A 12,303-nucleotide genomic window follows, 5' to 3' on the forward strand; every position below is an offset into this window, starting at 1 on the left:
TCCCCATCGATTTTGAAAGATAATTTTGCAGGATACAACAGTCTAGGTTGGAAATTATTTTCTTTTAGGGCCTGTAATACTCCACTCCAGGCTCTACTTGATTTGAGGGTTTGTGTTGAGAAGTCTGCCATGGTTCTGATGGGCTTTCCTTTATAGGTGATTTGTTTCTTTTCTCTAACTGCCTGTAGGATTTTGTTATTCTGTTGGTTTTCTGGGACCTTGACTACTATATGTCTAGGTATAGATTTTTTTCATGATGGCTGGGTGGAGTTCTATATGCTTCACTTATCTGTATGTCCAATTCTCCACCTCTGTCTGGGAAGTTTTCTACTATTACTTCTTTGAACAGGTTTTTTTATGTCAATTGTACTTTCTCCTGTTTTTTTGTGGACTCCTATCAGTCTTATGTTATTCTTCTTTGCATCATCTAGCAGCTGTTGAATTGATTTCTCATGGTTCCTTACTATTTTTAAGAAATCTCTGTTTTCATGGTCCTTAATCACAATCCTGTCTTCTATATCTGATATTCTATCTTCAGATTCTCTTAATCTGCTCTGCATGCTTTCAAAGGAGTTTTTAACATCCTGAATATCTGTTTGAATCTGTTTCATGGATTCCATTTCTTTCTTATGTTGGGCGATCATGGTTTCCATTTCTTTCTTACACTGGGCATTCCTGGCTTCCAGCATGTTTCTTAGCTCATCTATTTTTTTTTTATCAATTTCTATTCTAGAGCCTCTAATCATGTCTTTCGCTCTGCTCACAATCTCTGTAGTTATCTGGGAGATTATTTCTCTTTTGAGTTTTTCTAAAACCTCATTCATCTGTTTTGTTCCTTCCTGTGCTATCTGTTCAGGGTATCCAGCTGGTTGATTATCAGACTTTTGCACCTCATTTCTCCCAGAAATTTCTTTTGTAGGGTGGAAGTCTGGGTTTGTGACTTGCATAAATGCCTTCTTGTTTTTGTTTTTGGTACCGTCCCTGATTCATTTCCTGGGTTAATATTATGAAGTCGTTTATTGTAAGTATCTGTGTTAATCTATTTAAAACCCTTATGGAATGATTGCTTCTCAGAGGTGTCTTCCAGCTATAGCTGGTCTTTAGGTTTTGAGTCTTTAATGACTCTGAGGTTATCTCATTTTCATTATACCAGGAAGGAAAACTGTTTAGATCAATTACATCACCTTAGCCCAAGTCATACAATCAGCAATACCATAACATGAAATACCTCTTAAAGAATGACAATTTGTGGTAGTTATTACTCTATCACCTTTAAAACATAAAGGGCCTTCTTCAAGTTGTGTCTCTGCTGTCACAATAGACAATGTGGGCAGCAGTGTGCAGTTATAAGTCAATGAGTGTCAGTAAGCTAGTCCCAGACCCATGAGATTCAGGCAGATTTCTGGCTGCAAGTCCCAAATTGAGCTCCCTGTCCTCCTGCAGGGTTGTACTCTGCAAGTTTCTACTGCGGGTTTTAGCTGCTTTTCCCCTGAAGAAAGTTCAGTTTCCAGTGGGAGCTGATAATCCCTCCAACTTACCAATCATGGTGGTCTGGTGTGCCTTTAATGCAGAGATTCCCTTCACTTTTCCAATGGGCTTGTTTTCATCAGGGAGCCTGAGACAGGCACTCTCTCTGTTATTCAATTCTGGAGCTCAGGTCAATGGCTTTTAGTCCCCCTGTGCCTTTGCATTGTGTAACCAAGTAGCTGCACAGCCAAAAGGCCAGAGGTCGGGAGAGGGTGTTGGAGGTGCCTGGATGGCCAAGCCATCAGCTAGTGGGCCTGCCCAGGGTGGTCCTCCTCACCCTGTCCTGGTGGCTGGTGGCAAGCTGGTGGAGCAAGCTGGAGCAAGCAGGTACCAGTCAGCCTGCAACCACTTGGCCCCACTCCCACCTACTCATTTTGATTTTACCAGTCCAGTGGGTTATATGCCAATGCCCCTCCTCCATTTTTATGTGCATCAGGAAGTTCCTATCTGACTGTGTAGTTACATCAAATCTGAGGACAGTCTGAGCCTTCACAGGGTCCAATACAGAATCTCTTCATTCACTCCTTTGCCATGAACCAGTAAGTGCACAGGGAGAGCCTGGGTAAGGGAATATCAGAAACATTATTTCCTCATTACTGACACTAACATGATAGTTTTTCACTCAATTTGAGGATGCTAATGTGCAAAATTTTAGTAATGAAAAAGATGAAGCTTAACTCCTAGTTTTTTACTGTGGGCCTCAGACATGTAGTAAGTTTTGTTTTTCTTTCACACTTGTTATGTGTGTCATAGATATCACACCCACAAAAGCCTAAAATGTGCCCCTGTAGAGTGTTGCTGAGCACTGTAAGAAAATTATGGAAAGGCTGGTGGGGTGCAGGAAGACAGTAACCCTAACATCATGTGTTCTATGCAGCTTGTTTCATTTCATTTCATAAGCAGTGTCTTCCTCAAGTTCAACAAAAAGAAGAAAGCTACATGTTTATGTAACTCCTACCATTTATTAGGTAAAAAGCATGAAATGTACTTGAATTGGATCATCTGCAGTCAGACTCAAGTTATTAGCCAGGAGAATGCTAGAAAGGAGTCCCTTAAGCAGTCCCAGACATGTGGATATAATGACAGTTTCCCCAAAAAGAGATGCCTTGATCATTGTGCATATTTCTTCATTGTTTGTAGGTTATGGCAGCACCTGCTGACCCAGTATATGAAGCACAGTTATATATCACAGATGAAGAGCACAGAAAGAGAAGCTACATAATAATTCTGCACATGCCTCCATTTTGCTCTCTCCAAAGCTACATTGCAAATACCCATGTTACCCATCATTCTTATAATATGCACAGTTGATCTCAAAAAGAGAGATACAGTAAGGTGTCGATTTCATTTATACTCAGGAATTGGCCGTGGTTTAAAAATGTGCCTCAGATATGTGTGTCCTTAGACACCTGGATATATACTTAAAACTTTCTAATGGGTGTGAAACAATGAAGATCAGGTCGTTAGAATCAGGCTTCTCAATTTTAAATGCTATCAGCTCCACTTCATATTTCTTGAATGTGGGGTAGGTTGTTAGAATCTCTGAAACAGCATTGTCATCTGAGGTGATTTCTAGTTTACCATGGAGTTGAGGAAAACATGTGATTAATACATGATAGGTGTATAAATTAGGGGGAGATGCAATTGAAATATTATTATTAATGATAATGTTTTCTTGCCTTTCAACTAGAATATCCTACAAATTATTATTTTTTATTTCTTAAATGAGACATTCAATTTTTGTGTTTTATAAGTGCATACTGTATATTTGCAGAAGAATGACTCAATTATATATCTGAGTTTTCAGAGTCTATATATTTTTGGCATAGAAGAGACATCTAAAATGAAAACAACTTCTGTTGAACACTGGATATAACTATCCTTTGTTCAAAAAACCTGCCTGCAATCAGTGTAGGTTTAACACAATAAATGCTTTCCAGTATCTATTTTCACCTCCTTCAAAAATGTCCAATGGAACAAAGGCAAAAAAATCGCAGTTCTTTTCTGTCTGTTTAATTTGGCTAATATTTCATTCAAGAACACTGCAATTGTTTTAATATCATGGCAGCTGTATTTTTAGTGTCAGAAAAAGAGTCACTTCAATAAAATCACATCAATCTGGTTTTCACTAGATTTTGACATTTATTTTCTTCAATAACCTCAGTATTTTCATAATGATGGAATTTTTCATTTGAAAAATTATATGATGAAATTTTATTAAGTTCCAAAGAATCCTTAGTTATTGCACATGTTGTAAACATGGGTGTTGTTCTCCCTGTTTCCACTAACCAACATGAACACAGAGAGGTGGAGAAATATACACACATTCAGCTAATAGTAGCAGATCAGTGACCTGAGGCTAAATGTTAATCTCCTGTTTCCCAACAAGTACACTGACTGCTCCACTGGATGAAGTTGGAAATAATATTCCCTATACAAGTTATAATTCTTTGGTCAATAATCATACCTGGATTATTCATATATATCATAAATACTTTTGACAGTATATATTTCTCCTCATAGATTGTATGTGATAAGGTCTGGGATTTTTTGGGAAAACAAATATAGGTAATTAATAATAAAATGGAACATACATCAATTGGTAAATCAAAATAACCATCCCTTCTCTACAGATTATATGGGTATATTCATTTCTGTCATATGGAAATGCAAAAGGAGTTTTGAAAAGATTATTATAAAATGTGGTCAGTAATTAAATGATGTTCTTGTAATAATACACTCAGCCAATTAACTTGTTTTTCTTCTTCAGGTCATCCTAGAGATCAGTAAGAGCATTTGAATTCAATGCAGGTACTTCACAGAAAAACCTGAAAACTTGACAGGGTAACCTAGTACATTTCAGGCAGGTGGAGGTTATGTTGCAGACTACTTAGATGAACTTTAGGTGATTCATAGGTCAGCCTCAAAGTAGCCTCTTATGCATGCAGTCAATACTGACATGTATGTTTTGATATTTTAACACACCCACTACATTCAGTTCTTGGAACAATGATTATTATCATGGATGAAGGAGCATATCATCACAATGAGATAATAAAATGTCAAATTTTATAGTGGATTAGTCAAATTTCTTTCAGATATTTGGTATGGAGAACACATGGATAAATATTTCCTTTAAAAATGTGAGTAGTGGATCTTGGTGTCCATATTTATAGATAATAACAATGGATTACTTTCTAAGTCCCAGAAAATACTCACAGATATTGTTTACTCAACCCTGATGTAGGCATCAACCACCATGAACTTCACATGAAAACACTCAGAATTTTTTTTATTCCAGGCTAGGGAGCTTCATAAAAGAGAACGAGATCCACTTCTTTATTCAATTTACATTTTTTTCCTTTCTTTTTTTTTGGTACTGGGGATCAAACTCGGGTCCTTCCAAAAAGTTTTTTATAATAACCTCTTAGGCAGGTAAGTATCATCTTCATCTTATAGATAAGGATAACATGCAGGTGTATTGAAATTATTTTTCTGTACTTCCCTCTTTTGCATTTTCCCAGTTAAATCATAGTATATCAGAACAAATAATAAACACAACTTGCCTGGAAGTAGCTGAGGTGAGATAATTTCAATCTCTGTAGAAAGAAAATGGTGACATAAATGTCTGTTAAATTTCTTAAGAATATTAGAACTCAGAGTTGGGTTTTAATTTCTTTCCTGGTGCTAAAGCCAATCATACATAAGGTTTAAAATCAGACAATCAATGCAGTTATAATTTTAGACCATGCCCTGTCCAGCACAGAAGTAAAAAAAAGAAGTACTGCTTGGATTACTGTATTATTTTTTAATTAATTTTATTTGTGCATTTAAGGTATACAATATAATGACATTCATCATTGGAAATTTGTACCTTTACATAATCCATCTTGGTTCTTGTTTCTTCCCCATTCCCTCACCATCCCTTCAACCCCTCCACCCCTCTCTATCTAAAAAGACTTTGCTTAATTTTTTCTTTATGTCATATTAATTCTATTCTCTTCTTTCTTTTCCCCTACCCCTCCTACTTCCCCTTCTCCTTTGCACCTTTTCTTCCTATTTCACATTATTTACTGTACTATTCTACTAAGGTTGCATAGGTTTGATACAAATAAGGAGGCAAAAAATAAAAATATTTCAAATGTGTTTCTAAGGATTTGATCATTAATTACTGACAGGTGTAATTCACATGAATGTCACATTTGTGGTCAATGATGACATTAGTTATGTGCATATCATTTAACTGGATTTAACAAAATTTGAAGTCTACCAAAGGTAAGGATAGAAATTATGCAATTAATAAATTTGAAAGTACAAACAAAATTTAAGTAAGGACATGATCAGTAAACAAAGCTACTCATGAAACACAATAAAGTTGAAAAACTGGGAGATAGATATAATAATGCATACTGATTACTAAGAACTAACTTTAATTTAGTGTTCCTATGAATCCTAACTCTTCCACAGTATTAAACATTTAAAGTCAAACCACATTGGACCACTAACTGCATAAGAATTGGTGGTTGTTTCTTTCATTTTCCAAGCTTCTTTTTTTAAGCTGCCAAGGCAATGAACAAACAAAAAAATGGTAACATGCATCTTAGAATTTCATCTCATGGGATGCACAGAGTATCGAGACCTGCAGGCCATCCTCTTTGGACTGTTCCTGACCATGTGCCTGGACACAGTGCTCAGGAAACTGCTCAGCATTATGATAATCATCTCTGACTCCGACCCCACACCCCCATATACTTTTTCCTCTCCAACTTATCCCTGGCTGATGTATGTTTCATCTCCACCACTGTCCCAAGGTTGACTTTGGAAGTTCAAACTCAGAGCAGAGTCATCTCTTATGAGGGCTGCCTCACACAGATGCCTTTTTTTGTCATTCCCGAATGCATAGATGACATGCTCCTGATGGTGATAGCCTATGATCTGCTTGTGGAAATTATTCATCCCCTGCAATACCATGTTGATGTGAACCACATCTATGTGCCTTATTAGTTTTGGTGTCTTTCTTTATTCAGCCCTTTGTATCTCAGTTGCACAATTTTATTGCTTTACACTTTGCCTACTTCAAGGATGTGGAAATTGACAATTTCTTCTATTAACCTTCTCAAATACTTAATTTTACCTGTCCTAATATCATTTGCAAATATATAGTCAAGTATAATTTAGGTACCATCTCTCCTTTTTTCCTCTCCTGGGGATATTTTTCTTGTATTATAAAATTGTTTCCTCCATTCTGAGAGTCTCATCATCATGGTGGGGTGTGGGGGAGAATATAAAGCCTTCTCCACCTTTGAGTCTCACATCCCAGTGGTTTGTTTATTTTATGGAACAGCCATTGGAGTCTACCTTAACTCAGATCTATCTCATTCTCCTAGAAACAACACTCTGGCCCCAGTACAATACCCTGTGATCACCCTAATTCTGAATCCCTTCATCTGCAGTCTGAGGAACAGGGACATTAAGAGCACATTGTGGAGGTGCAGAGCAGAACACTGCAGTCTCTCCATCTCTCCCATTGTTTTTGCAGCTTGTTTTGTAAAATTCCTTCATCCAGACTTGCAAATTTGTCCTCCTTGGTCACACTATTCTTGTAGCTCCATGGCTTTTATTTCTTTTTTTTCCCCATGGCTTTTATTTCACTCTGTGTTTTCATATTGAAATAAGTGTTTATTCTGATTGTTTTAACTGAGTTGTGTGAATTTTTTAGAAGCTTTTTATCATAATTATCATGACAAAATGAACATGAACTAGCAGCTTACATCATTTGTGAGACAAGATATTGGCTTCCACATGATATGATAAATTTTCTTCATTTTTTTCTTAAATTCTTTTATTGGTACATTTTAGGTATACAATACATTTACATTTATCTTTGGGTGCTTGTACCTGTACATGAAGTATCTTGGTTCTCATTTTTCCCCATTATCTGTGCACCCTTCACCCATAAACCCTTCTCTATTTACATATTTTGTTTCCATTTTTTTTCTTTTCTCATAATTTTTCCTCTCCATTCTTTCCTGTCCCCTTCCCTTCCCATCGTTTCTGTAGTGTGAGAAACTGAGAGTGTAAATAAGGAGTAAAATGATTAATAACTAATAATTGATACTTTGAAATAGGAAAAGGTCCAAAGGGGTAGGGGTGGTGGGAGGGGAATTTTCTTCATATTTAAAATAGGAATCCCTCTTTAATATTTACATAATTTCCTGGAAAAATACTTCTGAGACATCTTTTATCGAAGTTTTGTCCAGGGGCTATGTCACTGCTCTTCAAGGTTCACTTTCAGTGGAATTATCTATGAATGTTAACCATAATGATAACAGGGCATCATCACCAGGGACTATGATTTGTATGGATGTTAGTATGATATTTTGTATAGGAAAAGAAAATATTCTGATGGTGATTCCTAAAGTATAATGTTCAAATTAGTTAGAGTGAAATAAACTTTTTGTACCACCAGGTGATATAGGTTTCTGCCATGACTATTTTTAACTGTATTTTCATTCAACACCAGGCAGCTTGTCATTTTTTAAGTCCTTTTTAGTGATGCATATTTTTATTACAGCATAATGAGATTCATTATGTTAAACTCCCACATAAGTGTAACATATTTTTATTTTTTTCTATCCTACCACTTTCCCCTTACTTCCTGTTCCTCTGATCCCCTTCCATATCTTCCCACATCTATCTCTAGTTTACTTTTCTCAATACATTATTTACTTTTGATTGCTTTTATAAAGAAGAATGTGGGTGCTTTTTAACTTTCTGAGTCTGGTATATTTCAGTTAGCATGATGGTATCTAATTCTATGTTCCTGCAAATATCATGATTTCATTTGTCTTTATGGTTGAATAACATTGTGTTGTGTCTCTATATCATATATTATCCCTTCTTCTTACTCAGCTTAACATAAAAGTATGTATAGCACTATGCTTTACTATGTTTATTTTTTTCATGAATTTACCCAGGAGAGATATAGCTGGATCAAATAGAATTTCTGTTTTTTGCAACTAATTAAAAATATCATACATCACAACCAATTTGATTTTATCTCAGGAATGAAAGAATGGTTCAGCATATATAAAACAATATATGTTACACACCACTAAAAAGGAGGGAAGACAAAAATTATGTGATCATCTCAATAGATCCAGAAAAGGCCCTGATGCAATCCAGCATCCATTCATAATTTAAAAACCCTGATGAAAATAGGTGTGGATGTATGTTATCAAAGTTATAAAAGTTATTTATGGCAAACGAACTGCTAACATTATACTACAAAGGAAACAATGAAAGATTTTTCTCTAAAATCAGGAAGAAAACAAGAACTTGACTATTACCACTCCTGTTCAATATAGTATTTGAAACTTTAGCAAGAGCAATATGTCATGAGCAAGAAAAAATAGGAATATGTATGGTAAGGAAAGAACTCATAGTATCCTTATTCACTAAACACATAATCCTTTAGATAAAAGACCCTAATATCAGCAAAAGATCTCTACAAATAATAAATAGCTTCCAGAAAATAGCACAATATAAAATTAACACACAAAAAGTAATTGTACCAACAATGAACACATGAAGAAATAAATTGAGTAAACAATCCCTTTCAAAATAGCTTCAAAAAATGTAATGGTCCTTCAGTTTGTGAAAATAATTTGTTTTATGATTTTGGAGAAGATGGCTGCACTTGCATTTGTGTGGGGAAGATGGCCATGTTCATGTTTGTCACCTGATGCAGGTTTACAAATGGAAACAAAATTCTGTCAAAAACTTTTGTTTGTGAAATGAATTGTTTGCAAGTAGAAATATTCATGAACTGAGGCATTAGAGTACTTAGAAATTATCCTAACCAAAGTGGAAGACCAGTATAATGAAACCAATAAATCTATGAAAAAGAAAATTAAAAAGAACATTAAAAAAAGAAGACATCCCTTCTTCCTATGTAAGCAGAACAAATATTGTGAAAATGGCCATACTTCCAAAACTGATCTATAGATTTAAAGCAATTCCAAGAAAAAAACTAATTACATTATACACAGAACTTAAAACCCATAAAAATTACATGGAACCAGAAGGAACCTAGAATAGCAAAGCAATCCTGGGAAAGAACAGCAAAGCAGGAGATGTCACAAACCTAGATTTCGAGTTACATTACCAAGCATAACAAAAAAGCACAGCATAGAAGTGACACAAAAACAAACATGAGGGCCAATAGAATAGAATAGAGGATTCAGAAACAATTCCAGACACATTCCAGTCATCTAATCTTTGACAAAAGGACCAAAACCATATAGTGTAGAAAAGACAGACTCTTTCTCAAATGGTGCTGGGAAAAGTGATTACCTATGTGCACAAGATTTAACATAGACTCACATTCCTCACCCTGTAGTAAAATTAGAACAAAACATATCAGACTTGGATATTAAAACAGAAATACTGAATCTCTTGGAAGATAAAGTAGGTAAAACTTGAAGCCATAGCCATAGGGAACGACTTTCTAAACAGAGAGCTATTTTCACAAGAAGTAGTACCAACCATCAACAAATTAAATTATATCAAATTAAAATACTTCTGCACAGCAAAGTAAACACTCAACATAGTGAAGAGACAACTTACAGAATGGGAAAATATTTTGCCAGCAGTTTCTTGAACAGAAGATTTTCAGGAATATATAAAACCATGAACACTCTAGTACATTTAAAATAAAAGACTCAATCCAGTAATAGGCATTTGGAATGAACAGACCCATCTCAGAATGAGACATATACATTGACAATAAGTACATGAAAGATGTTTAGCACCTTTGATCATTGGAGAAATGCTAATCAAAACAACACAGATTTTGTCTTACTCCAGAAATCATGACTATTACCATCAACTCAAAAGCCACAAGTGCAGGAGACTGGGTAAAGAAAATATGAGGTTTTTTTATCAAATGTAGTGCTACTGAGCCAAAAAAGAGTGAGAAATTAGAGACATTTATAGCTAAATGGATTCACATTGAGGCAAGTCTCCTAAGTGAAATAAATAGGACACACATGTAAATACTGAATAGTTTCTCTAGTGTGAGAAACTGAAAGTGTAAATAAGGACTAAAAGGTATAATAGATGAGGTGAAAGAGGAAGGAAAGGGGCAAAGGGGAAGGGGAAATGGGAGGGGTAGGGGAAAGCAAAGAAGGGAATGGAATTAATATGAGAAAATGAATATTCTATACTTTATTTTTTAGTAGCACACATTTGCCATATATAGTGATGACATTCATCATGGGAAATTTGTACCTGTACCTAACACATCTGGATTGTTTCTTCCCACTCACCTCTCCCATTCAACCCTTCTTCCCTTCCTCATTTTCAAAATCTCTGTTTTCATTGTTTTCTTTCCATTCTTGCTTTTTAAAAATCTCTTTCCCTCCCATCCCTCCCACTTCCCTTGTTTCCTTTCTCATTTGAATAGGTTCTTCCCACTTTCCAATATCTAGCCTCTAAAAAATAATTTACTGTTATCACAAATACATGCTTAATGTTTTACCTCTTTGAATATACTTTAGTTGATTGTTTCTAGAGTAGATGTATCGAATTAGGTTACCAGCTCAAAAATCAATGATTAAACAATTCTGATAAGATTGAGTTTCTCACATGTGAGAAAGGTTGAGTGCATGAGCCTCAAAAGTCAGAACTGTTACCAATGAGATTCTTTCATCCAAAGATAGACACAATGCTGGGCACTGGTCCACTTACTGGTCTAATTATATAAATATTGGATGATCAAAAATTGCTTGTTTCCTTAATTTTATAAGATAATATAACAGAAAATATTAAAATGACAATTTTATCAAATGTATTCAATAATTTTTCTCTGTAAATTATATCTTAAAACATTCAATACACAATCCAACTTTGCAATCTGGACAGTAGGATCTAGTCACTTTCTGAATTCTTTTTACATTAATATCTTTCTTTGAACAACAAACTTTACACTGTTGTATTGGTCTTTCCTTTGTTTTCTGTGAGTGACATCATTTCAATAAAACATCTACCCACTAAATATAATGGTGAAGACATCAAATGTTGTGGTTGCCATTCTGCTATTCCATATTTTTCAATTGTTTGGTTTATTAGACCTGACCTAAACTGTAAATAATTTGTGATCATCATTGTTTTCAATAAATAACAAACAAGTTCCATATTGTTTGGTCCAGAGGTGCACAAATACTTTATTAATATTTTCCTCACTTTCTGATTAGAGGACAGCTTGTTACATGTTGGTTAACTCAGTCAAAACCACTAATAAAATTATTATAATCATTGTGCACTATTGGAATTTTTAAAGTTTTATTTCTTCTTTCAAATCTATAATTTCTATATTATGAATAGTTGATAAAAAGAGAAGTCTTTTTTTGTCTTCCAATTTCATAACACAGACTTTTCCTCTCTGATCCATTACATTTCTTCCTTTTTAAATTTTTTCTGTTCCTGATCTTTGGCACTTCCTTCCTATTCAGTCTCAGTTTACCAAATGTGTCCATTTTGCATTGTAAAAGAATACCACTGAATTGTGGGGAAGTATAAAACTTATATCTAATGTAAGAGATTTTATAGATTGTAGCACAAAATTATAGGTTATTTTTCATAAAGAAAATAAACATTAATTAATGAAATAAAATAATCAGAACTTATTAGATTTCACTAGAAACAAACATCAAAGACAAATACAACATTCTACATAAACAAGTATGCAATCATACTTGATATAAAAGTAATAAA

At 34.7% G+C, this 12,303-nt stretch overlaps 1 long non-coding RNA gene across 2 annotated transcripts in view; it reads left to right on the forward strand.

Moving 5' to 3' along the window:
• Positions 1–12,303, forward strand: part of LOC106008269 (uncharacterized) — a 223,593-nt gene that overhangs the window by 163,776 nt on the left and 47,514 nt on the right. The window lies entirely within an intron of this gene.

The sequence above is a fragment of the Heterocephalus glaber genome, unplaced genomic scaffold, assembly GCF_053883595.1.
Source record: "Heterocephalus glaber isolate CG9 unplaced genomic scaffold, H.glaber_assembly_v1.0 deba00001533, whole genome shotgun sequence".
NCBI classification, from domain to species: Eukaryota; Metazoa; Chordata; class Mammalia; order Rodentia; family Bathyergidae; genus Heterocephalus; species Heterocephalus glaber.